Source organism: Pipistrellus kuhlii, unplaced genomic scaffold, assembly GCF_014108245.1.
Source record: "Pipistrellus kuhlii isolate mPipKuh1 unplaced genomic scaffold, mPipKuh1.p scaffold_m20_p_1, whole genome shotgun sequence".
NCBI lineage: Eukaryota > Metazoa > Chordata > Mammalia > Chiroptera > Vespertilionidae > Pipistrellus > Pipistrellus kuhlii.
The window spans coordinates 40,750,676-40,762,907 of NW_023425404.1; the positions used below are offsets into that span (position 1 = coordinate 40,750,676).

Here is a 12,232-nt window from a genome sequence, read left to right on the forward strand (position 1 = left end):
TCATTGTTATAATTGTGTGAAGTGTGTTTAACATTTAGCGTTATATAATTCAAAACCTAATATATTAATTTGTTATATTCAAGAGTGAATATTACTCCTAGTAACTGGGTGAACACCGCAGCAACTGTGTGAACACCCTAGCAACCCCCGCCTGGAACCAGAACCGTTACAAGCCTGAGACCCACTGATAAGACACACTGAAGACCCATTGGTGACACCTACAGAGAACAGAGGAACGCCCAGAAATGGCTATAAAGAAGCAAGGTTGGAGGCATCAACCAGAGACACCCGAAGGCTCCTCCACTGACGGTCGCTCTTCGTTCCCCCTTCTCGAGCAGAGGTTCAAGGCTCGTGGAGAGCTCAATCGAGCTCGGGCAAAGCTTCGGGCCCGAGGAGAAGGGGGAGCAGAGAGTGACCGTCGGTAGAGGAGCCTTTGGGCGTCTCTGGTTGATGCCTCCAACCTTGCTGCTGCTTTTTAAAAAATATATATTTTATTGATTTTTTTACAGAGAGGAAGAGAGAGAGAGAGTTAGAAACATCGATGAGAGTATCATCGATTAGCTGCCTCTTGCATACCCCCCACTGGGGATGTGCCCGCAACCAAGGTACATGCTCTTGACCAGAATCGAACCTGGGATCTTTCAGTCAACAGGCTGAAGCTCTATCCATTGAGCCAAACCGGTTTTGGCCAACCTTGGGTTGGGTCTTAAATATTCACTCTTAAAGATAACAAATTAATATATTAGGTATTGAATTATAGAATGCTAAATGTTAAACACACTTCACACAATTATAACATTCATAGTAATCATAAGATAAAATTAATTTTCTATTTAAAAGTAATAAATTTTTCCTTGCTTTTGAGGATCTCAGGATAACATTAAAGGTAGTAATAAAATATCAATCTTTACAACTATAACTTCTCAAGAAAGAAAATAAAAAGTAAAAAAATAAAAACACTCTAAAATTGTTCCTATGGACTCTTGACAGTATACTGAAGGTGAATGATTAATTTGGACAGTGAGATACAGAGGTCCACCCTTTTCCAACACACACATTAAACCTGTCTGCCTCTCCTGCTGTAAAGATAGGTTTGTCAGCCTTTTGTACTACATCTTGAATGAAAGCAGGTAGTACTTAGAAAGTTATTTTTTCAAGTTCAAAATTTTATTTTTTCTTCCCTTTTCAGACTTTACCTTTAGAGATTTTTCATAGTGAAACATGATTGAAAGGAACACTGTAGGATCAGGATGTAATATTTAGGCCTTTTGGTGAACGAGGTTAAACCAAAAATATTTTTTATTTCAATTATTTTGTGAACATTCTGTTTTTCTGATGTAGTACACCATGATAAACAATATGTGATATTTGGAATGATGTTTATTTTGTTTATTTGTGTTTTTAAACACGGTGCCTTATACATAATTAATGCTTGCTTAATTAATAAGTGCTTTTTCTTAGTGTTGTACTCATCAACTGAATATAACAGTTTAAAATTAGTACTTTATTCTTTAGATTGGTATATTCAAAATTTTGACTAGCTAATACAGCCAATATAGTAATTTAGCCTGCCTTTTAAATAATGGTTTTGACTTAGTTTATCTAGTGTAGCAATTATCTAAGTGTGGTCTGAGGTCCTGAGACACTTTCAAAGGTTCTGTAAGTTTTTCCCTTTACCACCTATTTATCTTGGGAGGCTGCATTTTCTTCAGTTCAACAGAGTAATATAATGTAACAGATTGAATGCAGAAGCAGATGAGAGAATCCAGCTCTTTTTATTAAGACAGATGTTGCCCTAATTGGTTTGGCTCAGTGGATAGAGGTCTGCAGACTCAAGAGTTCCAGGTTTGATTCTGGTCAAGGGCATGTACCTTGGTTGGGGGCACATACCCAGTAGGGGGTGTGTAGGAGGTAGCTGATCTGATGTTTCTCTCTCATCGATGTTTCTAACTCTATCCTCCTTTCCTCTTTGTAAAAAATCAATAAAAATATATATTTTAAAAAAAAAAGACAGATGTTAATGAGATTTGTAAAAATGTAAAGCAGTGCCATTTCTCTCAATTTTTTGTTTGGGAAAATATTTTTCCTAAAACATACTAATATGTAATAGTTTTATTATAGTCATTTTAAAGTAAATTAATGTATATTTTAAAAATTTCTTGGAAGGGGTTTGTGGACTCAAAGGAAAAGATTTCATCCTTAGAAGTTAATCACACACTTTTATTTGGGGCCAAATTTAATATTTCTTCGGTATGACAACTTCCTGAATGCTTTTCATTTGAGGACTACTAACCAAAGCAAAGATCATTAGTCTGAAATAATTTGCTCTTAACTTTTTCTTATTTGGTAGGTTTTTCTTATTTGGTAGGTAATTGCTACCTTTGGCAAGTTTGAGATGCAAAACCTTGAGAGGGTTGAAAGGCTTTGAGAGAGGTCTGGGAGTTTTAGGTATGTTCTAATCCCTATTTTCTGCTTTGTTTACTCATTCATTCCTCAGTTGGCTTTTCCTATTCAAGGTATAGATTATCTTTTATCTTTTTTTTTCAATACTACAGTATTGCCAACTGCTAAAGATCCCTTATAAACAAAATGAAACATAGAGATGGCTTTTTTTAAGTTACATGGGAAAAATAAATAACAAATCTTCCAACTTTTTAAATAGAAAAATGTAAATAGAAAATTAGCACCACTTTTTTGACACTTCATTGTTAGTATTTATGTTCATTTGAGAAGTTATAACACAAGAGATATCTTTCTAATCATTGTGGTATTTTAGAGGTTATAAAGTATATGCACAGTTATCATATTTCATCAAGACAAATACTTCTTTGAGATGGGTATATCATCATTATCCATCCTTTATTGAGGAAATTGAGTTTCAGAAAAAGTTGATTTCATTTATTGTTATACTTACTGGGTGCCAGATGTTATATTCATTTTCTAAGATATGATGCCTTCGTCTTCCCTCACTTTAATCTCAGCCTTTCTATTTTGGGATTATATATTCTCTTCTTCTTGGGCTCGATAGTGCAAGACTAGCCTTATCGCCTGGCAGCACCAACCACTGGTGGACACACCAGTTCCTACAGCTTTTGACCTACTCTACCTCACTACATTCTGGAAACCCTCTAAGAGTATAATAGCTCAGCTGTGCATAGATTGGTGACAAGTTATTGAAGAGTTTGGAATTGATAAGTGATATAATTGAAAGCATTATTTTTGGAAATTGTTAATTTGGTGGTTCTATATTGCATGGATGAAAGCAGATAAACCCGGATGCTCAGAGACCATGTTAAAAGTGAATCTTATAAAGTAAATCTATTACAATAGGTATGAGTTAAGGGCTGGAACAAGTATTTAGTGCAGTGTTTTTCAACCTTTTTTGGGCAAAGGCACACTTGTTTCATGAAAAAAATCACGAGGCACACCACCATTAGAAAATGTTAAAAAATTTAACTCTGTGCCTATATTGACTATATATAAAGTAATTCTCTTGAATAGGAATCAAATAAACACAAAGAAAGTATTTTATAATTACTTTATTATGAAATATTAAGTAAACAAAATAGTGAAAAATTATAAAATTCTTATCTTGTCTGCACCTACGGCACACCAGGCAACATGTGCCGCGGAACAGCGGTTGAAAAACGCTGATTTAGTGAATGGAAAGAGGAGGGTGGTTGTGAGAAATATTTTGAAGGAAGATTCTATAAGACTGGGGCATTGATTAGATATGAGGAACAAAAGAAGGAGACCTTGAAAAAAGAACACTCCAAGGACTTAAGGATGACAATTTCACATGTGGAAAAAAGAGAAGTGTAAAGGTAGAACTAATTATTTTTTAAAATCCTCAGCTGAGGATATTTATTGATTTTAGAGAGAGAGGAAGATGGAGAGAGAGAGAGAGACATGGATATGAGAAAGAAACATTGATATGTTGCCTCCGATACACGCCCCAACCAGGGATTGCACCCAAAACCTAGATATGTACCCTGACCTGGAATCAAACCCACAACCTTTTGGTTTATGGGCTCATGCTCCAACCAGCCGAACCAGTCAGGGCAGAACCAATGTTTTTAAATTGAGATAAGGTTCACATAACAAAATTCACCACTTTATAGTGTATAATTCAGTAGCATTTATGAGTTATATTATAGAACTAATTTTGTGGGGGAAGTTATATTCACTTTGGAATTTGAAATAAGTTTATATACCCATATAGCAGTTTTGAACAGTTAAGAGATGAAGGACTGGGAAATAGTTGAGAAGTTAGCGTTAGAGTTTAATATTTGATTATTTTATAGGCCAAAATTATGGAATTTATTGTTAGATTTGTCTTTTAGGAAATAATTTTTTAGGGCTGCCATCTAAACTTTATGGAAAATTGGATTTTACATTATTTAAGGAGGAAGAGAATATGGAAAGTCTAGAGTTTAAAAGGAGGTCAGGTCTTGGCTGGGTTGCTCATCAGTTGGTTGGAATGTCTTCTGGAATACCAAAAGGTGGTAGGGTTGAGGCCCAGTCCGGGCACATACCTAGGTCAGGGTATGCATATGGGAAGCAACTGATAGATGTTTCTCTCACTCACTCTCTTCTCTCCTCTCTCTTTTCTCCTCCTCCTCTCTAAGTGTCTCTCTCTCTAAAAATTAATAAAAACATATCCTTTCCTAACTGGTTTGGCTCAGTGGATAGAGCATTGGCCTGCGGACTGAAGGATCCCAAGTTTGATTCCGGTCAAGGGCATGTACCTTGGTTGTGGACTCATCCCCAGTAAGGGGTATACAGGAGGCTGCTGCTGATGTTTCTCATTGATGTTTCTAACTCTATCCCTCTCCCTTTCTGAAAAAAAAAAAAAAAGAAAGAAAGAAATCAATAAAATGTATTAAAAAATACCTTTATTGGCTTTCCATTGCTATTAGGATAAGGGCAGAATTTTTTTTTTAATATATTTTATTGATTTTTTTATAGAGAGGAAGGGAGAGAGATAGAGAGCCAGAAATGTCGATGAGAGAGAAACATTGATCAGCTGCCTTCTGAACACCTCCTACTGGTGATGTGTTTGCAACCAAGGTACATGCCCTTGACCTGAATCGAACCTGGGACCTTCCAGTCTGCAGGCCAACGCTCTATCCATTGAGCCAAACCAGTTTCGGCTAGACCTAATTTTCTTACTCTCTGAGTTTTTAAATTCTATGCCCATAGCCTTCTGCATCACTCACCAAAACTCTGATAAGCAGCATTGGGAATAGGGCAGGGGAAGAAATAAGGATTTACACTTTTAAATGTTTATCGAGAGAATATAACCAAATTTAATAACATGCATAGGTATGGGAACCCCACATACATGAGAGAGTCAGAGACCCCGCATGCAGGAGAGGTTGAAAATAGAAAGGGGGACTGAAGTACGTAAGACTTCCTGAGTTAGGGATGAGGCAATAATGCATCTTGGGGGCTTCACAGGATCTTTGCATGATAACGATGAGAAAAAGATATTTAGTAAATAGAAAGTTGCTCTGCAAAAGAAGTTATCTCTGATAATCTCTATGGGCAAGGCCCTTAATTCAAGTTCTTATAGGTAAAGAGAGGGGCAGAAGTTTCTCTTGAGCTGCAGCTAAAGTTGCCTTTAGCTCAGAACAATCTGCTTATCACAGAGACTGATGTTGGGCCAGCTCGTTCTGAACCCCCACAGTTCTCTGGAAATTTCACATTCCAGAAGTTGGGCTGATTGACTGTTCTGTCATTAAACCAGTCTCAGTCTTGAGAAAAGTTCAAACAGTTGTGTTTCATTTCAGGAGGCAGTGATGTCAGTAGGCAAAGATTCATACTCTTAGGTACTGCATACACTTTTGTATGATTGAATCATTTTTAATGAACATTTTTACTGGAAAAAAACCCACTAAGAAAAACATCTTTGTTGTAAGGATTAGTGTGTGTGTTTCTTCTATGTGGAACATACCCAAATTCCCCAACTAGATGTGACTTTTCTTAACCTTCTAAGTAGAGATGCTTAGCCTTTTTGGTTCATAGACTCTGAAAATGTTAAAGTATGCACAAAATTTTGCACATTTCATATTTCTGTGGTTCCCTCAACACCTTGTTAAGAATCTTTGTTATAGAACTGAACAGTTTTATTATTACTCTGCCATGCTCTATTTTGTATTTTTATCGTAATCTTTCTATTAGTTTCTTGAGGTAGGGACTTTTCATATTCTGTCCAGCATTGAGGATTGTGCCTTATGTTAGGCAGTAAATGATTGAGTGTGTTATTTTAAAGCCTTAATTGTTTATATTATATTTTTATTGTTTTTAGAAAATCTGATTGAGCTCACTAATTTGGAGGATTGTTTTGCCTTTAGTAGAGGGGGAAAAACCCTTTCCTTTATTCTTAGCTTAAGGGCCCAGGATGTGCAAATCAACAGAAGAAAAGGTATATAAATTTTATTTAATGTCAATATTTTAATTTTTATGTTCATGGAGGTCTTCATAGAAAAAAAAGTAAGACACAAAGAAATAAGTGTAGACACTAAGGCTTATATGTACCATTTTAACGAAGGATGATAATTTTGTGGAAAAGTGTCAGGACAAAGGAAAAGGGGTATGGGTTTGTAAGGAGTGGTAGTTTAAAGGAAGATAAACATTTAAGGGAAACTCATGGAAGATAAGGGTTTTTTAGTGAGATTTGTTTGTGTAGATCCATTTTGGTGCTGCTTTCTGTTTCCCAGTGATAATGGCAGTTTTTCTTTCTGGTATGGGGGAGGGGAATGGAAAAACCTTCATAACAGGAAAATTCTGTCCTTTTATACAGATAGGAAGAGGGCAGAGAGCTCTGTGTTTTCTGTTTTTAATTGCAATCAGATCAAAACAGTCTTTATGCCAAAGTGACATAATTTGAGGTTGTCTATTCTGATCTCCTTCAGGCTTTAAGGAATTTATCTGAATTTCTAATGTCAGAGAATTAATGTGATAATTCTTTGAGTACCTACCTTCAGAGAATGAAGTTTTTTCTCTTCGGTTGGCGGACAGGAGAATTGAGCTTTATTCTTGGGAATAGCCAGGGAAACTTCTTTTAGAACCTAGATTTTTTTCTATCCTAGTTCTGATCTCATTTGTAGGCCACTTTTTTCCAGGCTGAGTCCCAACCCTTCTCCTCTGTTTGCCTGTTAAGATTCCTGAATGTATAATATTTTAAAAAATGACATTTGAAGTTTTTGGTTTATTTAAAAAAAACAAACAACTTTATGTCCATATTCTCCCTTATTTAAAAAACAAAACTGCGTAAATCCATATTCTTATTTAAAAAATAAAACAATGTATATACATATTCTCCCTTTTTTAGGTCTCTGTCTTTTTCTTGGAGTGACTATTTTCAGAATGGAGTATTTTTCTTAAGAAAAAATTAGATTCTTTCAGAAATTGAATGAGCTTTGATGAGATATCATCTGAAGTTTCTATGCCCCTCAGTATTTTGTCTGTAGTATTTTAACTGCTAGCGATCTGATGTTTCTAATTGTGCATTTTGTCTGGATGGAATGTGCCCTTTTCAAGAATATGTCTTTGGTGTTTAACAATTGGACTTATTCTAAAAAACATACTTAGTTTTCTGACATTAGAGCATTCTTTAAAATAAAGGCATAAAAGGAGATACTGATCTACTTAATGTTTGTAAAGAAAAACTTTATTAAAAGTTTATTATAAAATTTCATATTCAAAGACCAGAACTTTTATCAACTATATATGAGTTTAATGTTTACAATTTAAGTTTTCTATTTGTGTGATTTGTCTTATAATGCCAAAGTAGACATCATAATTCTCTACTTTTCAAATCTTGTTACCATTCCTTTTCATAGTAAAATCAATCAGTGATAAATATAAAGTGATATAAAACAAGTTTTTCTGTAAAGTTGTATTTATTGTTGAAAGTATTACAGATGTCTCCCCACAACCCCAATTGACTCCCTCCACCCTGCCCCAGTCCCCAGCCCCAGGCCTTCCTCTGGTACCGGTATTGTCTGGCCATGGCTGTGCATGTATGCATATAAGTTCAGTGATTAACTATCACCTCACTCCCTTCCCTCTGAAATATGTCAGTCTTTTGCATGCTTCAATGTCTCTGGACCTATTTTATTCATCAGGTTTTTTTGTTCATTAGATTCCACATATAAGTGAGATCATGTGATACTTGTCTTTCTCTGACTGGCTTATTTCACTTAGTGCAGTGGTTGGCAAACTCCTTAGTCAACAGAGCCAAATATCAACAGTCCGATTGAAATTTCTTTTGAGAGCCCAAAACTGACTTCTGTGCATGGGCCACGAAGTTTCAATCACACTGTACGTGTGTGCCTGCATGTGGTATTTTGTGGAAGAGCCACACTCAAGAGGCCAAAGAGCCTCATGTGGCTCGCTAGCCACGGTTTGCCGTCCACTGACTTAGCATAATACTCTCCTGGTTCCTCCATGCTGTCTCAAAGGATAAGATATTCTCTTTTTTTTTGTAGCTGTATAGTATTTCAGTGTGTAAATGTACCAGTTTTGTAATCCATTCATCTACTGATGGGCACTTGGGCTGTTTCTAGATCTTAGCTATTATTGTAAATAACACTGCTATGAATATAGTGGTGCATACATTCTTTCTGATTGGTGTTTCTGACTTCATATGATTATTTCTAGAAGTGGGATCACTAGATCAAAAGGCAGTTCAACTTTTAATTTTTTGAAGAAACTCCACACTGTTTTCCATAGTGGTTTACCAGCAATGTACTAGGGTTCTTTTTCTTGTCAGCACGTGTTGTTTGTTGATTTATTGATGGTAGCCATTCTGACAGTTGGGAAATGATACCTCATTGTCATTTTAATTTGTATCTCTGTGATAATTAGTGACGGTGAGCATTTTTTCATATGTCTTTTGGCCATTTGTATCTCCTCTTCGAGGAAAACTGTTAGGTGCTCTGCCCATTTTTTTTATTGGGTTGTGTGTCTTCCTTTCGTTGAGTTGTTTGAGTACTTTATATATTTTGGAAATATCCCCTTATCAGGTGTATCATTTGGCAAATATGTCCTCCCATACAGTGGGTTCCCTTCTTATTTTGGTGCTGGTTTCTTTTGTTGTGCAGTATTTTTAAGATAATGGATATTAAAATTAATTTTCTAGTATCTACTTGAAATAGTTGGAAATTTTTGTGATCACAAAACTAGGATTGGAAACATTAGAATGTTACAGCTAAGAACTCACTTTGAATCATTATAGCTCAATTCATTTGGCATTAGAATTCTAAATTATGGACCTGCATTTCAGTATCCACTAGTGACAAAAATGAAAGAATTCTTTGTAAAATGAAACAACATAAAGCTTTAATATTAGTGAAATGATATTGATGCCTGATTTCTTGGGAAATTTGAGAGCGCAAACAAGTAACAGATCAAACTTTTCTGAAAAATGTTTAAATTACCCTGTGTCATACAAATCATTCCACTAAAAAAAAAAACCTCTCCTAAGTATATAAGCAAAATTGTGAAAGGTTTAATGTTTCTTATATGTGGCATGTTAATCTTAGACTAATTTGAGTTAGTTAAACTTTATTTTTATATGCTATTTTTATTTTGAATATAAAATTTTTCTATTTGAAATAATTATATTAATTATCTTAAAATTTTCCTTTTATGTTTAGTTCATCATATCTGGTTTTGGTGTTGCCAGCTTCTTGGATAGGAGTGCATCCCCCAATTAAATCATTTTTATCCCGATAAAAAAACAAAGATTGACTTTATAATGTGGTTTCTTGGATTATTTCATTGAATAACTAATTTTTAGAGTTTGAGGAGATGGAGAACTTTTTCCCATTAACTTTTGTATTCTTAATCACCTACTTATTTTAAAAAAGGATTTTTAAAGAAATTATAATATAGGAATGTATGTAGAATCAAAGTGGCTTATTTCATTTAGTGTAATACTCTCTATTTTTAAAATGATAATGGTATAAACACTTTATCCAGATATTAATTTTTATGCATTTCTGTGTTAGTATTTTTGAATTAGATACTTGTTTTATTTTATGAGGTTAGTAGCACATATATAATTTAACCATGCTGGTGAATTGTAGGTAAGTGTATTATGTTCATGTTCTGTGTGTTTTAACTAGTTAATAAATACTTTTTTAAAAAGCTGAAAATATGGCAAGATAGAGTTGACAGCCACATTGTGGAAAGCATAAAACTAAAATTTCAACATCAGACATATGACTATAGTGAAGATCTTATATAACTAAATGATTTGTAAATACTCAGCTCATAAATTCCATTATAATAACAAAGTTGTGGTCTGTTCTTAAGAGTTCTTTAAAATAGGATTTAGCTCAAAGTTAAAAATGGTTAAAATCTAATGAATGATTTTTGTGTGCCAGGCACTGAGCTTGTGCTTTATGTATATTACCTCATTAATTTTTCATTATGACTCTGTAATATAAGATATATGTAGCTAAAGCAAGGCACAGAGATGAACTAACTTGCCCAATGTCATACAAGTAATAAGTGATTGAGCCAGAACTTGACATTCATTCTTCAGCAAGTTTTACTGTTTGTGGTTAATAAATGTTTAGAGAATACAGTTTATGGAATACAACCACAGGCCACTATGTTCTGGAAATGTGGGAAATTGGTTGAAATCTTTTTTCTCTGTTGACAGATCTGTTTGGTGTTTTGTTTTGTTTTTTAAATTAAGAGTTGTTTACTATATAAAAAAAATTAAGTAACAGTTTATAGTGAAGTCTAAAGTATAGAACTGAATTGAACCCTAGAGATCTTTCATTTGAACTAAAAGCTTAGACCCAGAATTGTAAGGTGACTTGACTAAAAGTTGTGGCAGTGTTGGGGCTGTGACTTGTTCTGTCTACTAAACTACTGTTCTTTTTTTATGTTTAGACTCTATAGTTGTGATTTGTGTAATTGCTTAATCTTTTATCAGAGAGTAAATAAGACTATATCTAGTACATGGCACATGCATGCTATAGTGTTTGCTATGTATTAGATCAAATGCATTGCCTTTATTATTTAACACAGTGACGTATCTGGTGATATCTATCGATGTATAAAAGTAAATTTTTCAAGCAACTGAAATTTAGACCCACATTTCCATTAATTTTTTGTTTTGTTAATCCTCATCTGAGGATTGCACCACAACCCCCTTGGTTTTTAGAGAGAGTCTGCCCTCCCCTGCTGGCCTGGTCACCCTTAACTTCCCTCCCCTGCCAGTCTGGTTGCCCCTGTCTGCCTCTGCAGGCCTGGTCACTCCCAACTGCCCTCCCCTGCTGGCCTGGTCTCCTCCAACTGCCCTCCCCTGTAGGCCTGGTCTTCCCCCAACTGGCCTTCTCTGCCGGCCTGGTCGCCCACAACTGCCCACAACTGCCCTGCCCTGCCAGCCATTTATGGCAGCCATCTTCTGTACACATGGGGGCAGGATCTTTGACCACATGAGAGTGGCCATCTTGTGTCTTGGAGTGATGGTTAATTTGCATATTACTTTTTTATTAGATAGGATGTTAAAGCTGAAACAAAAAAATAAAGTATGGACTGTAATTATCTATGTTAACAGGTTTTCTAACTTTATATTATGTTTGTGAGTGTATAATTTAGGTTTCTAAGTAGCTACTATAGTCCTATAGCTTTGGGAGGAGGTTATCTTAAAAATTATCTCTATAGTCATAGGCAATGATTCATATTTTATTCATATAGACAACTCATTTATTAAACTAGAGGTCTGGTGCATGAAATACGTGCACAGGCCTGGGGGGTTCGTGTCTTTCAGTCCAGCCTTCACACTGTCCAATCTAGGACATCCCTCTCACAAACCAGGACTGCTGGCTCCCAACTGCTCGCCTGCCAGCCTTCCTGATTGCTCCTGATCGCTACTGCCTGCCAGCCTGATCACCCCCTAACCACTCCCATGCCAGCCTGATTGATATCAAACTGCTCCCCTGCCAGCCTTTTTGCCATCCGCTTCCCTACTCTGCCGGCCTGGTCACCCCTAACTGCCCTCCCCTGCAGGGTTGATTGCCCCCAACTGTCCTCCCTTGCAGGGCTGGTGTCTCCCAATTGCCCTCCCCTGCTGGCCATCTTGTGGTGGCCATCTTGTGTCTACATGGGGGCAGGATCTTTTACCACATGGGAGCAGCTATTGTATGTTGGAGTGATGTTCAATCTGCATATTACTCTTTTATTAGATAGGATAGAGGCCTGGTGC

General features: G+C 35.8%; 1 protein-coding gene across 7 annotated transcripts in view; it reads left to right on the forward strand.

Annotated features, from left to right (window-relative positions):
- ZNF280D (zinc finger protein 280D) overlaps positions 1-12,232 on the forward strand; it is an 89,147-nt gene that overhangs the window by 4,755 nt on the left and 72,160 nt on the right. For 3 of the 7 annotated variants that reach the window (XM_036441027.2, XM_045582251.1, XM_045582235.1), the window contains exons 2-3: positions 6,311-6,373; positions 6,405-6,427. The exons of 2 other annotated variants lie outside the window; for them this stretch is intronic. The gene's annotated coding sequence lies outside the window, so the exon portion shown is untranslated. 2 more of the 7 variants (XM_045582243.1, XM_036441010.2) reach the window with 2 other exon arrangements.